This window comes from Dipodomys merriami, unplaced genomic scaffold (assembly GCF_024711535.1).
Source record: "Dipodomys merriami isolate MVZ:Mamm:240054 unplaced genomic scaffold, mDipMer1.0.p SCAF_302, whole genome shotgun sequence".
In the NCBI taxonomy this organism is placed as follows: domain Eukaryota; kingdom Metazoa; phylum Chordata; class Mammalia; order Rodentia; family Heteromyidae; genus Dipodomys; species Dipodomys merriami.
In genome coordinates, this window is record NW_027204516.1 from 1,177,749 (window position 1) to 1,196,905 (window position 19,157).

The window sequence follows — 19,157 nt, forward strand, 5'->3', positions numbered from 1 at the left end:
TTCTTTTACCACTCTCTTATCTCTTAAAACTTGTACATTTAGAGAGATTCCACTTGCAAAATGCAGTACAAGGGATAGCAAATCACACAGAAATCTCAGTAAGTAAAGTTCATATGGTGTTTCCTTGCTCCCCACAGAATGCTTGCTCTTGTAGAAACTCTCAACAATCAAAGTAGCAGGAGAATGCCCTGGTAAAGAATAAAGTTATAAGGCTTTAAATGGCATCCTTGCTTGAGCTTTTTCCAGGGACTGGATTCTACACATACATTTAACTAACCCATGTGAAAAGTCTTATGTGAGAAATGCTGACTGAGGTCTTGCTGATTTCCTGGCCAAGAAAATAAGAAAAAAAGAAAATATTTTTAATGTTTTAAAGTTTGAGAATAATTTGTAACCTGTCAATAAATGTGTAGAACACAATTATACGAAGTAACAAAAAATGATGGCATTTCATTTATGTGCTCTTGGCCTTGATGAGTGATTTTAGGTGTGTCTACACAAGTAGAATCAGCATAAATCAAGCTAGCACTTCTTCATTTAAGATATAAGGAAAGGATACAGGTTGACCCATTTTAACAATGAGATGTACAAGACAGTCTATCAAGGGGTGGGGGGGGGTGAATGGGGAAGTTGAGGAGGTGTGAAGGAATGGTATGGTAGAGGACAAACAAATGAGGGGGTAACAATGTTAAATAAGAAATGTACTCATTACCTTACTTAGGTAACTGTAACCCCTCTGTACAGTATATTTACAATAAAAATATATATTAAAAAGATACAAGGAAAACTTCTGTACTTATAGGAAGTTGTATTTATCACTCAATATCAGTAAGGTATTGGTTTTAGGAACCCAGGTATATGAAAACTTGGGATACTCAAATTCTCTACATAAACACAGTATATTATTTACTTTAGAATCTTCCCACAAGCTAGTGCAGAGTAATTGCTATGAAAATTGTTACTATATTCTAGGTTTGTAATGAAACATAAAAATACATGCACTATCAACAGATACAAATTTTTTCAGATAAATTTTGTTTGCAGTTTGTGGACGGAATTGGGAGAGCAATTTTGAAAAGCACAAATGTCATCACCAAGACCGGTCTGCAAATTTTAACAAGAAGCTAATACAGCATCATTGAATAGTATGGAACTCCAAGGAGAAATACTTGAATTGAGACATTATCAGAAAAGGTAACCACAAGGGCAGGGAAGGTGGCTCAGTGCTAGAGTGCTTGCCTTGCAATGCATGAGGCCCTGGGTTCGATTCCTCAGCACCACATAAGCAAAAAAAAAGCCGGAAGTGGCACTATGGCTCAAGTGGTAGAGCGCTAGCCATGAGCTGAAGAGCTGAGGGACAGCACCCAGGCCCAGAGTTCAGGCCCCACAACCGGACTCAAAAAAAAAAGAAAGAAAAAGAAAGAAAGAAAGAAAGAAAGAAAGAAAATGTAACCACTCAAGGACTTTTTAGAAATGCAGCTGCTAGATTTTCATGGAGAGCTTTCATAACACTTTGTGAAGCACAAATCAGAACTTCACTGAAGTGTAAATGGATTTCCCTCTCCTTCCTGTCATGGTTAGTCATTATCAATCAACATATAGCTAATCTTGAATAATCCTCTAATAACAAAATATTGATGGAGTGTTTATATGCAGAAAACCTGGGAAGGCTAACCTTTTCCAATTAGGACATTCTGGATTCTATGACCCAGCAGAGAGAAAACTAGGTAAGCATCCATTTACGACCTTCTGAATAATTCTGATTCTGCCCACATCAGTTATCTACCCATACCTGTGCCCGAGCGAGAGGATTTTAAAAGAATTTAGTGATTTACAATTTAAACTTAAACATGGAATGAAATTAGTTCCAATGCATTACATTAAGATATTTAGAAACAACTGGGAAACCTAAAGGTCTATAAGATTTATTTTTATTGAAAATTAAGGAATATTGGAATTTGGTTCTCTACAGTTTAAGAAATTTGCAGCAGACTTGATACTTATTTAATTTTGTATATTGAAAGGAACACAAGCCTCAACAATATGTCAATACTATCCTCTTATTTATCTCTAAAGGTTTATGCTTCTGGTCTCTTAATATTAAAACTTCAAAAAATTATCTTTAGCAAGTTGTGCAAAGGGGTTTCAGTCCATCATGTCAGTGTTGAATAGAGTGTATGTGTATTTCAATGTTCAGTGCATCTGGATCATTGTCAAACTTTCCATTTTTCTTCCTTCCCTTACCCCAACCCCACCTATCCCTTCAAGTTTCCTAATATATTCTCACATATGTACATTGAGTGTTATGACTGTATTAGTACACCATTTCCCTCTCCATCCTTCTGCCCTACTTCCTTTAAGCCTAGATCCCCTTTTAAGACTTGTTTCAACTTCATGGTATTTTATTAAGTATCTCTACCTTTGGCATTTGGCTATGGGCTTGCCACATCCTCTCTTCCATGTTTGACCACATAAATGAATATATTTCTCCACATTTCTAATCTCTGAATGACTGACATAGGTCTCTTTTACTATTCACTTTCTGTCCTAAATTTAGAATTGCACCTTCAGGGCCATCCTAGAGACCTTTATTGTTCTCTACACACTGAAGATGGAAAGGAAATAATTTCCATGGTCTCAGCATTATGCAATCCATCATGAATTTCCATCACTTATCACTTCAGCAGTCTATGTTTAGGGACAATCTTCAATTTCTGATGATAGGAGCACGAGTCAGTTTTAATTATGCAGATTCCACTATGTAGTGAGCCCTGTAGTCTTCTAAATTTTCAATAAATTTCGAGTAACTTATTAATAATTTAAAAAGTTTTATTTCAGTATTTGAAATGCTGCCCCAATTATTTTAAAAGTTTCACAATAAGCTAGACTGAACTTTTCCCCCCATTTTCCCCACTAGTTCAGGTTAAGTCTCCTTTGGCTTTATTGTTTGAGAGGCCAAAGGAAGAGGGTAAACAGAGAGATGATATTACTCAGATATCTCCTTCCTCTTCTGTTTCTGCTATTCTTGTTGAGAGGAAGACTGGAGCAGGGAACAAGAGTGATGCTTGACTTCACCATACAAGGGAGCATTCCTGGCATGCCAATTATTGTTTCTCAGAATAACTTAAACAGCTTACTCTTGCCTTCTATGTAACAGTAACCTAACTATGGCTTCCTTGGTGCAGGAGGAAGCACACTAACAGGTTACTACCTGTAAACTGGTATTTTATATCTCAGCTTACTACCAAAAATATAAAGCTTTGGCTACATAAATGCAAAGGTACTGATTGTCCAACAATACCTTAGTGAGCAGTAGACAATTCTACTCAACTACCCTCTGCTCTCATATCCTCCCTTTCACTCCCCTCCACTCATTTACCCACCCCTTTTTCTTTGTCTCTCTCCTCCATATTAATCTCTATCTTCTCTCTTTTTCTTTTCCAGTAGCAAGTGATTTGGTTTATCAGACAACACATACACAATTGAACAAATATTTATTTCTCCTCTTTTTGTGATTATTTATTCTTAAGAAGTGAGTTCTAGCACAGCACCAGTGGCTTACACCTAGATACTCAGTAGGTTCAAATTTGACAATTGCAATTCCAAGCTATTTTAAGTAGATAAACCTAAGAGATTCTTTTCTGCACTTGTGGTAAAAGGAAGACGTGAAGGTATGGCTCAGGTGGTATAGAGCAAACATTGAGAATTAAAGCCCAGATAGAGCTCAAGGCCAGGAGTTCAAACCCCAGTACCAGCACAATATAAAAAAAAAACTGAGTCCTTTGTCTTAGAAGGGATATTTCTCCAAAAATTCATACCCAGGGCAATTTCCAAGGTCCAAGACTATTTGTAAGGCTCTTTCACATCTTAAACCGATTCCTCTGCTTGATTCACATTATGGAAAATAGGAGTCACACTTCGCATTAAAAAGTATGTGCATTACTGAACAGTTCTTCCCATTTTTAATGTAAAGGAAGCATGACAGAGGAATTCACCTCACTTGGGTGAGTTAGGTTTGACTCACTGACAGACTTTTGCAAGTAAATGAGGGTCTGTTTACATGTAAAGAAGTCTATACAGATGGTTTTCTAGGAGAGAGAACAAGGTAGCTGTTGTCCAAGTTTGAATCAGAGTAAGTTTATTCCTATGATATGGTAAAGAGAAGCTCATCTCATAGAACACTATGCAGACAGTAATTTCAAAAGTATTAAAAAACCCATGTCTATGTTGTGAACAGCCAAGTTTTCACAAACAAAAAACAGTTTCGTGAGCCATGAAAATATAAGTTAGAGCAAAGGGAACTATGTTAAATATAGTTAATGGCTAAGTGACATGTGTAAAAGAGTTCTGTAATCACAACTAAACTATAAATTTTTCATCATGTCCCTAACAAGAATCGCTAAGATAGGCCTGCCTAAATCTGTCATAGAGGACTGGGTTCATGCAATTATCAGTTTTGTTTAGGGTCTATTATCTTCTACAGTTGCTTGGGTTGCAATCCGCTCACACCACATGCAGTGTCTGGAAAAACGTGCTGTCTTGTTAGGCACCTAAGGGATTTTTGTGCCACTGAGAATATTAATCGTTTTTTAATTATGCCTGTCAGTGTGAAGTTGTTTCATGATAAGAATAATAGTTTCTGTACCCTTTGTTCCACTAACAAATCTCAGATGTAAATATAGCCGGGAGCCTGTGGCTCATGCCTATAATCCTAGCTACACAGGAGGCTGAGATCTGAGGGTCACAGTTCAATACCAGCCCAGGCAGGAAATTCCAAAGATTCTTATGTCCAATAAACCACCAGAAAACTGTAAGTGGCACTATGTCTCAAGTGGTAGAGCTCTTACCTTGAGCAGAAGAGCACAGGGACAGCACTCAAGCCCAGAGTTCAAGCCCCAAGACTGACCAAAAAAAAAAGTATGCATATATATATGTATAAATGATGAGATGAATTACATTTAAATATAAGTCAATATTTATGGTACACATTTAAAATATAACTATATATGATATATTTATAATACATACATATATTTATGTATAAGATCATATTGGCTTAGGGGTGTTTGTGTGTTCATATGTGTATGTGTGTGTGTGTGTGTGTGTGTGTGTGTGTGTGTGTATAAGTGTCCGGGATACCTACCCTCATCTCTGTGGTGCCTCATCCTCCCAGCAGGGAGAGCATCCAGGAGCCTGACCCCAAGGAAGGTGGATGGGGGAGGGTAACTAAGGTTACATCCAGGGGGATGATCCGAATTCAGTCCTGCAACCTAAGCCTGGACAGATAAAGGAGAGGAGAGGTTTAGGGGAACATCAAGGGAAGCCCCTTATCTTTGGCTACAAGTACCAGCAGATAACTATATCCATCTTTCTTAGTAGTCAGATAAAAGGTGTACACTGTTCATTTATTTTATGATTGTGTTAGTCTTAGGACTTGGATTCAGGGTCTGGGTGTTATCCCTGAGCTTCTTTTGTTCAAGGCTGAGGCTCTACCACTTGAGCCACAGCACATCTGGCTTGTGTGTGGATTTGGAGAGGGAGGTGATTTATGGGAGATAAGAATCTCCTGGACTTTCCTGCCCGGCCTGGCTCTGAGTCATGACCATCAGACCTCAGCCTCCCAAAGAGCCAGGATGATGGATGGGAGCCATGAGCCTCTGACCGCCACCATCCATTTATAATGGGGTGGGCCACCCACATTACACCTCCTTGTTGGGAGTAGGAAGCAGACATGAGTGGGTTTGATACTTCGACAGCCTACTTATCTTTGAGCATTGTTCTGGGTCAGTCTGATGTGGCTTCCTCCTTATCCACAGCAATGACATGGCTCTGTCACAAGAACAAATGTCCAACGGAAGGTGTCAGGTCTTGGGTCTTTCGTCTGCACCCCACCCGCCTAACCAAAACTACACTCCCCAGCAAAAGGTATTAGACATGGACTGTTTTCATTGTCTTATAGCCAGGCCCTGACCAGATAGGTGGGGGTATGGGTCAGAGTCCCAGGATTGTGCTGGGCAGAAGGACAAGGCAACATCTCCTCATCCACTTTCCTTCAACGGTGTAGCAGAGGGATGTGAGGAAGGACTCAAGGGATGGACAAGGAATAACCATCACAGTCTAGCCGGGGCACAGAGGGGCTTACCTCATGAAGCTAGTTCAATAGGCTGAGCAAAACAGCTCCTGACCCTCAGCCCACCTCCAGAATGTGAGGGCCACCTTCTGTTCCAGCCACATGGGGATGCTGGGGCACCTCCTCCAGCACCTATTCAACCAGTTCCTGAGAGAGAAAGAGAGAGAGATAGAGAGAGAGGGAAAGAGGGGCGAGAGAGAAAGAGAGGGAGAGAGGAGAGAGGGGGGAGAGAGAGAGAGAGAAAGAGGAAGAGAGGGCCAGAATTACACTTAAGCCAGGTGCTGGCGGCTCAGGCTTATAATCCTAACTACACAGGAGGCTGAGATGTGAAAATCATGATTCACAGCTAGCCCAGGCAAGAATGTCTGTGAAACTCTTATACTCAAAGAACCAACAGAAAACCGGAAGTGATGCTGTGGCTCATGCGGTAGATCGCTAGCCTTGATCTAAGGAGCTCAGGCACAGCATCCAGGCCTCAAATTCAAGGCTCACACATGACAAAAGTGGATCTCCCACCACAAGAAGTGGGCTGAATAACACTCACTGTCCTAGGAAGCATGGCAGAGAAGTCAGGCCGAGCTTCCTGTCAGCTGGAGGTCATGAGTAGGTCACCTGGCTTGTCAATGCCTCATTTTCCCCAGTTGCAAGACTGAATACAGTGAAGGATCACCTTCCTCATGGGGATAGATTAATGATGAAAGACAGCCATGTTTTGTTTCATAATCCTATACCTGTTGCAGGATTAATAACAGACCCCATCTGAGCCATTTCTAGGTAACTTCCTGTCATATGCTCACAGAATTTTTGAGAACCATATCTGACAGCTGCTCCCTCTGTGCCTGGCCCAGCTCTAGAGAGCCCTCTGTATTAGTCCCTTGTTTCCTCACAACTGTCCCGTGAGGAGACTGAGGTCCGATGGTCGACATCTAACCCAGAGCTTCACCTGTGGTCAAGAATCGGCTGCCGTGGACTAAGAGATTTGGACAATCCATCTAAAAGGATAACTGAGTGGGGCGCTAAATGTCTACCACCCCCACCCCCCACACACACAAACACACCTCCACCATCCTTTGCAGGCAAAGATGTTTTACTTTCTTTCTTTTTGTTGGTTGTGGGGCTTGAACTCTGGGCCTGGGTGCTATCCCTGAGCTCTTCAGCTCAAGTCCAGCACTCTACTACTTGTGCCACAGCACCACTTCCAGGTTTCTGTTGCTTTATTGGAGAGAAGAATCTGAGGGTCTTTCCTGCCCAAGCTGGCTGTGAACCATGATCCTAAGATCTCAGCTCCTGAGTATTTAGGATGACAGCCATGAGCCATTGGCACCCAGCCAAAGAGGCTTTTTCATGCCTGTCATCCTATCCCCTCAGGAGACTGAGATCTGAGGACTGCAGTTGGATGCACCCTTGGCAGCAAAGTCATTGAGAACTCTTATCTCCAATTAAACACCCCAAAACGTTGCAAGTGGAGCTGAGGCTCAAATAAATGGTAAAGTGCTAGCTTTGAGCATAAAACAAGTGATGGGACACAGGCCTTAGTTTTAAGCTTTTTCTAGCATAGACGCACCCAAGGAAAGGAAGCAGGTGAGCACATGGGAGCTCAAAACGCACACATAATACTCAAGACTCACAGAATAGACCCCATCCTGCTCTGACTCTCTAGCTTCTATGTCCTAGATCATGGCAGTCTTAGATGGGACTGACCATGCACCAAGTCAGGACATTCAAGTACAATCTCATACTGAGGATCCCGTGACCTCATCAAGGACTCAAGATCTCTCACTGTCCTGCCTCGACACTGGGCAGTCAGGTGAGGTCTAGTTATACAACTACAGGATATGGGAATGAAAGGATTTCTCAGCCAAGGGATGCAGACTGGAGGGCTCTAGGTCCCTCTCTCTCAGGGAGGAGAAAAGGGCTCATCCATCCCAGGAATGTTCCTGGGTTGTGAGTATCCTCAAAGAAACAACCCTGCTCCGAGCCCACTGCCTCTGGTTTTCCCACTAGCCTCAACCTTCAATCGGCCCTCTCTGAATCCCAATCTGCCATCTAGATTAATGGCTGAGCCAGCAAAGAGACCCACCTCTACCTCTGAGGATGGCAGTCACGGGGCCCTAGAGTCCCCTAAAGGAAGTCTGAGGGCAACACGGGTCTGACTCTCGCCCTCATTCCCTGGGTGTCCTGTTCCAGTGGCCCGCTTACCTCTGTCTCTGGTCGAGGAATGAACACTGGGGGTGTCATCTTCAGATTGAGCCAGCAAAAGTCCCAGTCCCCAAGGATGTACTTCACAGGCATCCTGCAGCAGATGACAGCCAAATCGTCAATGGTGAACCCAGAGTGCCAGGACTTTTCATAGGCATGTGGCTGGGTTGAAGGCTCTATCACTGATGTCTAGGTTGTCAGGTGAGGTCATGGCTTCAATGGCCTGACACACCTGATCTGGGATCATCCTCCCTCTTCATCTTCCTGCTTATCCCTTGCCACCCCCCTCTTGACACTCCCTCACACTATACCTCCCTAGCCCTTGGACAGTTTCTTCTTATCTGACCAGAAAATAAACTTGGTGAACCAGGGGAGATTGAAACTCTGTGACCCACCCTGAGCCCTAGGGTCTACCCGAGGCTATTTCCCTCTGCAGTCAGCGACCACTCAGATCTTGGATGTCATGAAGTTGCTGATGTCATGAACGGGTCAGTGGCTTGGTCCTACACACTAGCTTTAGGCTCTGAAACTGTCCCCACAGAGATTGTGAATGGTTGGCTCCCTTGATCCAGGGACTCCAAACCAAGGCTTGCATGCTCCCTTCTTCCTTCCTTTCCTCCTTTTCTCCCTCCATCCTTCCCTCCTCTCTTTCTTTTTCCTTTCTTTGTGTCACTCCTGGGCTTCAACTCAGAGCCTGGGTGCTGTCCCTGAGCCTTTGTACTCAAGGCCAACAGTCTACAGCTTGAGCCTACTTCTGGCATTTTCTTTTTGGTAGTTAGTTGGAGATAAGAGTCTTACAGGCTTTTCTGCCTGAACTTTAAGCTTCAATCCTCCTATTTCAGCCTCCTAAGTAGCTAGGATGACAGGTGTGGGGCACCAGCATCCAGCTCAAACCAAGATTTCTTCATGTGCTGTGGAACCAGCACTGGAACCTTTCATCGTGTATGATCCCCTCCCCTTCCCCCTCCCCCCAGGACCTGGCGTACACTGTAACGGTTTGTTGGTGAATGAGCATCTGTCTATGACAATACGACAGAAAAGTCCCATCCAATTCAGGTAAGCATCCTGGGTGGGGGTAAATCCTGATGTAGCTCTCCCACAGTTCTCCCTCCTCCCTCTTCCCACCCTCCTGGTGCCACCACACTTAACTGTTTTGGTTCTAAGGACGTGAGCCATGATGTACTCACTGGATTCCAGGGCCTCTGGGAGGCCTATCTTCTCAAGGATCTCTCTCCAGCGGCTGACCAGCTGTGTGGCACTCACTTTCCCACTCAGCTGTGAACAAGCTTGCCCTGAGGTGAAAGCCTGGCTCAAGGGGCCTCCTCTCCACTCCCTGGGGCCAGACAGGATGGTCCACCATATCCGGCCCCCAAGTTTCATGTTCCAGAGGTAGGATCCCTGAGGCATCCTGGGTCTCTGAATCTCCCAGAGTCCAGTACAGGTCCTGGGAATTGTCTCTACTCACAGCTAGTAGGCTGCAGATGGTGAAATCACAATCTCTGCTCCCCACAACATCCTCAACTGAGGTGGTCACCCTAGAGAGAGTTGGAGAAGAATCGGCAGCTGCCGGAGAAAGGCAGTCAAGGCACGATGTTCATAGCAGGAGACCATCTGCCTAGGGAACTCTGCTTGTGCTGCTTTGAACGTCATTGTTTGGTGGCTGAAATGGTCCATCTAATTTGAACCAGAATCCCAAGCATTAGTCAGAAATTGCCAGCTTCAAGGAAAAACCCTGGAAAAGCTGGCATTTCACATGTTCCAATCAAACTTAAAGGGTTCCAAAGTTAGTGGTCCCCTTTTCCTTCAAGACAGCCTACAGGGGGTTATAGAAAATGGCATTCAGAGAGCCCTAGCTAACTGCCATGTCCTGATCCCAAGCAGGCTCCAGCAGAGGGAACATACTTGCCTACAATTGCGCAGCTGGAAACAGTCCAGGAGGGACACAGATTGGAGTCTGCAGGACTCCAGGGAGGACTACCCACCAGTGCACTGCCCCTGGAGGGAATCCATGCCACCATTGGGGGCCTGGAGCCCCATGCCAAGATGCCCATGTACACCGTCAATACCCTGGGTAAGAATCCCCTCTCATCCTCGGTCGTGGTGAACCATCTGCCATGTCACACCGATCGTCACTTCCCAGACTCTCCTAGCTTCACAACCCCTGCCCTACTACCTCCCATCTCGTTCCCTATTTATATTTGGCAGACTCCTTCCCAACCTTGAATTAGCTCCAACTATACACACCAGAGCAGACTGGCTGGAAGAGTGCTGCTGTGGTCACAGTAGTCTAATGAGCCTTCTGGCTGAAGACAGAAGAGCAGGTGTCCACACTGGTCTGTGGTTCACACAGGCCTCCTAGGGGAGACCCACACAGGCCCAGCAGTTACCGTGGGCTGCAGGAAAGGGGAAGAAAGAGGTGGAAAGGAACATCTACTGAAACCTTCCCTAAAGGAGCCATGAAACGGTGAAAGAGAAAACAAAAATTGTGGCTGGTCTCCTAGTGGACATTAATGAAAAATGAACAACAAATAAAATGCTTTTGCTTTTTTTAGACATGGTGACTTAAATATATTTTCATTGTTCTCATCCTCCCTGCTCTCCCAACAAACACACACACACACACACACACACACACACACACACACACACACACACACACACACACACACACACAGACTCAGAGCAGTGCCTCTCCGGAGTTTCTTTCTCATCTGGGCAATGTACCAGCTTAAGCACAGGGTTTCCCTTGTCAGAACCAGGGGCAACCACCCAAAGGGAACAATGCTCTAATAATGCAGAACCACACTGCCTCCCCGTTTCTCCAGGGCCAGACCCTTCCCTTTGGGAACAACCAGCTTTGACTCTTCATTCACCAAATCTCTAGGCCAGGACGCTGGGTGAAGGAGTCCTGAGACACGTGGCTCTTCAGAGCCTGGACAGAAAACAAAGCAGGGGGTCATGGTGCCTCCAGAGAGGTGTCTGACCTGGGGTGGGGGCGTTGTTGGGGACTTTGATGGGGTTCTAAAGGCTATATACATGGATAGACTCTTGGGGAGGACTAGGAGACCAGATGGACTGGGAGCACTAGCAGAAGCTGGCAGAGCTGGGAAATGTGATCAAAAAGAGCTCAGGACAATGGCCAGGCCCTGAGTTCAAACCCCAGGGCTGGAAGAACAAAGCTTTGTTGAAGGCTTTTTATTTTGCTTTGAAAACACTTTATTCTTTGTGATAAGCATAACATGGGCCTCTTTCCTGGCCACCAATGGGCCATTAGATATCCCTTGAGTTTGGGTCGCCTCCCTGCAGCCTCTGCCTTACCCGACCCCCAGTTTAACCTTCCCATCATCCGGCTGATGGAGGCCTGAGAGAAACCCACCTGGCCACTTAATTCTGGTGGCTGCCAAGGCTTTTGAGAGTCAGTATGTCACATAGAGAGTCATCATCCGCATCAGTCTACAAGAGAAAGTGAGGGAGCACTCTTCCCCTGAGCCTGGGAGCTGTGGGCGGATCTGGATGTGGGGCATCTGGCGCAGGACGTGCTCCTTGGGGGAGTCCACTATGGGGTCAGGAACCCTGACCTCTCCTCTGGCAGTTTCCATGCTGTCTTCAAGTGGCAATTCTTCAAAACCTTTCTGATCCTCCCTCATTTCACCCACCACACGTCCTGAGGCATCTGAAGCAGTGTTGGTGGTGGGGTGGGGGGGTTCAGCCTGTGCTGGCATCTGGAGACTGCTGTCTGTGCCTTCCCTTGCTAGGAGTGACAGCAGCTCCCGCAGCACTCTCCTCTTTTCCATCTTTTCCTGCTACAGCCAGTGCATCCACTGGGCTTTCTTCCAGCACAGCTCATTCAGGACCAACATCTGCTCTTTACACACCATGAGGGACTCCTCGATGGTTTGGATGTGTGCCAACAGCTGGCTGCATCAATGGTGGAGCTCACCTGCTGGACTCTGGAAGTCCACCTCATCAGGCAGGTCATGGACGAAGCAGATTTTCTTCTCAGATGCCCATGTGTCCTGCTTCCCATCCCCATGCATGCTGTGGTGGCAGCTCATGGGGCAGAGGGCCTGTGGCTCCAGCTCAGTCTGGCACTGAGCTGCTGGGTTAGCCAGAGTGTGCCTGCAGCTGGCACACACTCCTGTGGCAGGATTTTCCCCCTGTGGATCTCAGCCTCCGAGTGTGCTAACAGAGCCTAGTCCATCTACCAGGCAACATGGAATGTGGGCATGGCCACCATTCTTGTATCCCTTTGGTCACAAAGAACCATGAAATAATGGTGTGCCCAGAATCCTGTGATGCAGGCAGAATGGACAGAGTGAAGATGACAGTGGCTCCCCCAGCCCCTTTCCCAGGGAACTCTGTCCAATTCAGTTGGGGACAAGAGGGTGACCTTCTTTAGCTGGATGGCTGCACAGATTGTTGTGTATGTGTGTTTGTTGCCAGTCCCAGACCTTGAACTCAGGATCTGGGCACAGTCCATGAACTGCTTTTGCTCAAGGCTAGCCCTCTACCACTGGAGCCACACGGCTCTACTTCTGGCTTTGTTGGCAGTGAAGTTGGACAGGGGTTTCAAGGACTTTCCTGCTTAAGGTGACTTTGACCATAGCCTTGTAAGTTTCAAGGAGGACCTGCGCTGCTGCTGCTGCTGCTGGCCACCCTGCTCTGAGGCCTGGGCCCAGGAGGCTGGGGTGAGGCCTTGGTGGTTTCTAGTTCCCCCACCCTCTTTGGTGGTTTCTAGTTCTCCCCCCTTGGTGATTTCTAGCTCTCCCCTTGGTGGTTTCTAGTTCTCTCCTCTTTGGTGGCTTCTAGCTCCCCCACCTTGGTGGTTTCTAGTTCCCCCCAGTTTAATGGTTTCTAGTTGTCCCTCTTTGGTGGTTTCTAGTCCTCCCCTTGGTGGTTTCTAGTTCCTCCTCTTTGGTGGTTTCTAGTTCCCCCAACTTGGTGGTTTCTACTTCCCCCCCAGTTTGGTGGTTTCTAGTTCCCCCTCTTTGGTGATTTCTAGTTCTCCCCCCCCCCTTTTTGGTGGTTTCTAGTTCTCCCCTCTTTGGTGGTTTCTAGTTCTCTCCCCAGTTTGGTGGTTTGTAGTTCTCCCCTGTTTGGTGGTTTCTAGTGTCCCCCCCTCCTCTCCTGGTGGTTTCGGGTTCCCCCCTTCAGGGCCCGGGGCTGGTCTGGGGTTGTGGGGTGGGGAGGTGGTGGTGGATTTTCAGGTTGGGCCGGGTTGTTGGAGGCCGGGGCCTGGTTCTGTTGGCCTGTCTGTCTCTGTGTCTGTCTGTCTGTCTGTCTGTCCATCTGTCAGTCTGTCTGTTTGTGTCCCTGTCTGTCTGTCTGTCTGTCTCTGGGTCTGTCTGTCCATCTGTCCATCTGTCCGTCAGTCAGTTAGTCTGTCTGTGTCAGTCTGTCTCTCTCTGGGTCTGTCTGTCTGTCCGTCTCCTCTTGGTCTGTCTATGTCTGTCTGCCTGCCTCTCGGTCTGTCTGTCTCCTCTCCATCTGTCTTCCTTTCTGTCTGTCTGTCCATCTGCATCTCAGTCTGTCTGTGTCTCTGTCCATCTGCTTCTGTCAGTCTGTCCATCTCCTCTCAGTCTGTCTGTCTGTCTGTCTCCTCGCAGTCTGTTTGTCTTCCTCTTGGTCTGTCTGTCCACCTGGATGTCCATCTGCTTCTCCTGTCTGTCTGTCCATCCGGTCTTGGTCATCCATCCATCCCTTGTCTGTCTGTCTGTCTGTCCCTCAGTCTCGGAATCTGTCTGTCTCTGTCTGTCTGCAGGTCTGTCTGTGTCTGGGCCCCTGTCTGTCCGTGTGTCTGTCCGTGTGTGTGTGTCCATGTTTCTGTCTGTCCGTCTCCTCTCTGTCTGTCTCATTGTCTGTCTGTCTGTCCATCTGTCTCTGGATCTGTCTATCTGTCCATGTGTCATCTTCTCGGTCTGTCTGTCTGTCCGTCTCTGTGTCTGTCTGTCTGTCCGTCTCTGTGTCTGTCTGTCTGTCCGTCTGCCTCTCAGTCTCTCTGTCTGGGTCTGTCTGTCCTGTGTCTGTCTGTCTGTCTCCTCTCTGTCCATCTGTCTTCCTCTCTGTCTGTCTGCCTGTTGGTCTGTCTGTCCACCTGGCTGTCCATCTGCTTCTTCTGTCTGTCCATCTGTCTGTCCTGTCTTGATCATCTGTCCATCCCTTGTCTGTCTGTCTGTCCGTGTGTCATCCTCTCAGTCTGTTTGTTTCTGTGTCTATCTGTCTCCCCATCCATCCGTCTGTCCCCAACACCCGTCCTCTTCCCCCCTCAGGCCAGGCCGACTTTGACCTCGCCAACGGCCTGGATGACCCCGGTGAGTCCTGACCTCTCACCTTCCCCCCCCCATGGCTTCACCCTGGCCGCTAGGCCTCACGTGGGGCCTTGATCCAGCTGTGGGCCTGAATCCCATGTGACCCTTTGCCACCCCCTGAGGCCTTGGGGTCAGGGGTTGGGGGGGTCAGGGGAGGTCAGGGGTCACCACCCTCTCTCTTTTCCCCCGCAGATCCCTCCCCGAAGCCCATCTCGGATGAGTGGGGTCCTCCCACACACACACCAGGCCCACCCAGGGTGGGGAAACTGAGGTACGGCCCGCTCCTGGCACACAGGGCTGTACCTGCAGCTGCCTGACCTGCCCAGGCCGTGACCCCCGGGTCGGGATGGAGGTGAGCAGGGTCAGGAGGGGTCAGGGGGAATCAGGGGTCAGGGGAGGGAGGGGGTAAGGGGAGGTGGGGAGGCTGGCCTCCATCCTCCCTCACTCTCTCTCTCCCCGCAGACGTCTACCTCCCGCCCTGACGCCGGCCTCCACCCCAGCCCCAACCACCGCCAGGCACAGGAGGTGAGGACATGGAAGGGGGGAGGCCTGGATGTGGAGGCTGGGGATGGAGAGGCCCGGATGGAGAGGCCCGGATATAGGGAACCCAGTGTGGAGGCCCGGATTTATGGACTCGAATGTAAGGACCAGACATGGGAACTTGGATGTAGGGACCTGGATGTGGAGACCCCAGTGTGGAGACCCGGATGTAGAGACTCGGATGTGGAGACTCGGATGTGGAGACCCGGATGTGGAGACCCCAGTGTGGAGACCCGGATGTAGAGTCCCGGATGTAGGGACCCCAGTGTGGAGACCCAGATGAGGAGACCCCAGTGTGGAGACCCAGATGTAGAGACCCGGATGTGGAGACCCCAGTGTGGAGACCCGGATGTAGAGACCCGGATGTAGGGACCCAGACATGGGAACTTGGATGTAGGGACCCAGATGTGGAAGCCTGGATGTAGAGACCCAGATGTAGGGACCCCAGTGTGGAGACCCAGATGAGGAGACCCCAGTGTGGAGACCCGGATGTAGAGACCCGGATGTAGGGACCCAGACATGGGATCACGGATGTAGGGACCTGTATGTGGGTACCCCGATGTAGGGACCCGGATGTGGAGGCCGAGCTCCCAGGGCTGCGTCTCTCCTCCCCCTCCACCCCAGGTGCTGGCGACGAACACGTGATCCACAGAGACCCTCCAGGGTAAGTCCCGCCCCCTCGGCCACTCCACTTCCGGTCCCCTCATGATCTGGGCCCAGGCGTGTATTGGGACTTCCGGTCGGCATGAGAACTTCCGCTCCTGACAGTATGTGAACTTCTGGTCCAGAGTATTGGAACTTCCGGACCTGATTGGCAACTTCTGGTCCCTAGTATATAACAACTTCTGGACCCGACTGGGTATTTCCGGTCCCTAGTGTATAGGAACTTCCGGTCCTGGTGATGGGGACTTACGGTCCCTAGTGTATAGGAACTTCCAGTCTTGATTTGAAGGGCATTTCCGGTCCCTAGTATATAGGAACTTCCGGTCTTGACTGGGCACTTCCGGTCCGTACTATATAGTAACTTCCAGTCCTGACTATGGGCACTTCCGGTCCCTAGTGTATAGGAACTTCCGGTCCTGACTATGGGGACTTCTGGTCCCTAGTGTGTAAGAACTTCCGGTCTTCACTGTGGAGACTTCCAGTCCCTAGTATATAACAACTTCTGGTCTTGACTATGGGGACTTCTGGTCCAAGTGTACAGAAACTTCTGGTCCTGATTGGAAGGGCACTTCCGGTCCCTAGGGGAGAGGAACTTCCGGTCCTGATTGGAAAGGCACTTCCAGTCCCTAGTGTACAGGAACTTCCGGTCCTGATTGGAAGGGCACTTCTAGTCCCTAGTGTAGAGGAACTTCCGGTATCTAGTGTATAAGAACTTCTGGTATTGACTATGGGGACTTCCGGTCCCTAGTGTATAGGAACTTTCGATTTTGACTGTGGAGATTTCCAGTCCCAAGTCTATAGGAACTTCTGGTCCTGACTGGGACTTCCCGTCCCTAGTATATAGAAACTTCCGGTCCTGATGGGAAGGGCACTTCCGGTCCTGATTGGAAGGGCATTTCCGGTCCCTAGTGTGTAGGAACTTCTGGTCTTGACTGTAGAGACTTCCGGTCCCTAGTATATAACAACTTCTGGTCTTGACTATGGGGACTTCCGGTCCCTAGTACACAAGAACTTCTGGTCTTGACTATGGAGACTTCCTGTCCCTAGTACACAAGAACTTCCGGTCTTGACACACTAGGGCACTTCCTGTCCCTGTTCATGGACACTTCCTGTCACGGCTGTGATAGCACTTCCGGTCAGGCACCCTTGTCCCGCCCCCTTCGCCTTGGCTCGCTTCCTGTTTTCCGGACACTTCCCGACCAGAAGATGCAGGAAGACGCCCCACACCCCCTTCCTGGATGTGTTCCCCCCCATTTCCAGGTCCGGTCCCGCCCCCTCCAGGCAGCGCGCTGGCCCATGTCGTGTCCCCCATTGTGTCCGTGGTGGTTGTGGCCCTGGTGGGTGCCGCCATCACCTACTTCTAGTCTGTAGGTCCAGACGCTGCTTCCGGGGCACGGGCCGGGATGCAGGTGGGAACCACCCCCTCCCAAGGTGCCCGGATGAGGGGGACGCGGGGCGGAGCCTCCCATGATCCCCCGCGGGTGCTGTAGCCTGTGCCTCCCCTCCCCCTCAGGCCTCGCCCCAGTGTGAGGCTGGATTCGAACCCAGGGCCTCCAGCAGCAGGCAGAAGTGGAAGCATAAGAAGGAGCCTGGGGGAGAGGGACGAATAAAATCAACGTAAAGTGCACATGCGCGCTGTCAGGCCTGTCTGCCCCGCCCATCTTTCCATGGCACATGCGCAGGCTCCGCCTCTTTGGAACCACTCCCTGCACATGCGTGGTGCGCGAGCCCAGGTAGCCTTTCCCTTCCCCTCTGGCCCCTGCTCAGTGTGGAGACAGGCACAGGGCGGGACAGGATGGTGATGGACAGCTAGAGTGTCCAGTCAGTCACTTGTGGGCGGGGCTTCGGCTTGACAGGACCTAAGACCGAGTAGGAGGCGGGGCCTGGAGGTAAATGAAAGCTTGTGTGGCCACCCAATTGCAAGGGGCGTGGCCTGAAGTTGACAGGACACTTGATAATACAAGGGGGCATGGCCTGAAGGTGACAGACAGGACACATGATTATACAAGAGGGCGTGGTCTGAAGGTGACAGACAGGACAAATGTCCACACAACAGCCAGGGGGCGGGACCTGGAGGAGACAGACAGCCCCTGTGGCCTTTCAACAGCCAGGAGGCGGGACCTGGAAGTGAAGGACAGTCCCTGTGCCCATATATTCACTAGTGGGCGGGACCTCTGGGTGATGGGCACCCACAGCGTCCATAGAGCTAGCCACGAAGAGGCGTGGCTTCACACATATCGACTCTCCAGCTATTGGCTTAGCAGGGGGCGGGGCCCAGGGATGATTGACAACACGCCCTGCCTTTCAATATCACCCAAGGAAGAGGCGGGACTGGACCCCCAGCTTCCCTGGGCCGGGCCAAAGGATGGAGAGACAGGCGTGTCAGCCAATAAGAGCGGGGGCGTGGCTAGAGGAGTCCCCGGGGAAGCCAATGGGTCCCTCCCTCCAGAGAAGACCCGGATGTCGTGCAGGTTCAATGCATCCTAGGCCTAGGGAGACACAGACCTCCGACCTCGACTTATCCTACCAGGATAAGGAGCTATAGGCCCATCTGGGTCAATCTCTGGAGAGGTCATTGGGGTCCCCTGGGACAGGCACAGAAGGGGAAGAGGTCGCAGGCCTGGTCATCCACCCATCCATCCACCCAATCACCCCCACCTCCCTTAGAGTGGTTCAACATCTGGGTACCCCACATCTCCAATCCCACTGGGCCAATCTGAATCCGAGTTCAGGTAGTTAGGGGCGGGACTGTAGTGTGAGGTCCAATCAGCAGCGAGTTGGATTTGTGGGGGGGGGGCTAAGGGACGTTTCTTACAGCTGGACCAATGACAAGTGAATTAGGAAAGTGAGGACGGGGCTTTCATGGAATAGGCCAATCAGGTGTGAATCTAGGTGGTGGGACGTCCTGGAGGAGGGCGAGACCAAGCCTGTATCATAGCAATCCACTGGAAATGGTCTGAAATGGAAGGCGGGACTAGTCCAATACCCTAGCAACCACTGGAAATGGCCTGAAATGGAAGGTGGGATCAGCCCTGTATTCTAGCAATGACCGGAAATGGTCTGAAATGGAAGGCGGGACCAGTCCTATACCCTAGCAATGACTAGAAGTGGCCTGAAATGGAAAGTGGGACTAGTCCTATACCTTAGCAATGACCAGAAATGACCTGAAATGGAAGGTGGGACTAGTCTTATACCCTAGCAATGACCGGAAGTGGCCTGAAATGGAAGGCGGGACCAGTCCTATACCCTCTGAACGGCCTGAAGTGGCCTGAAATGGAAGGTGGGAGTAGTCCTATACCCTAGCAATGACCGGAAAT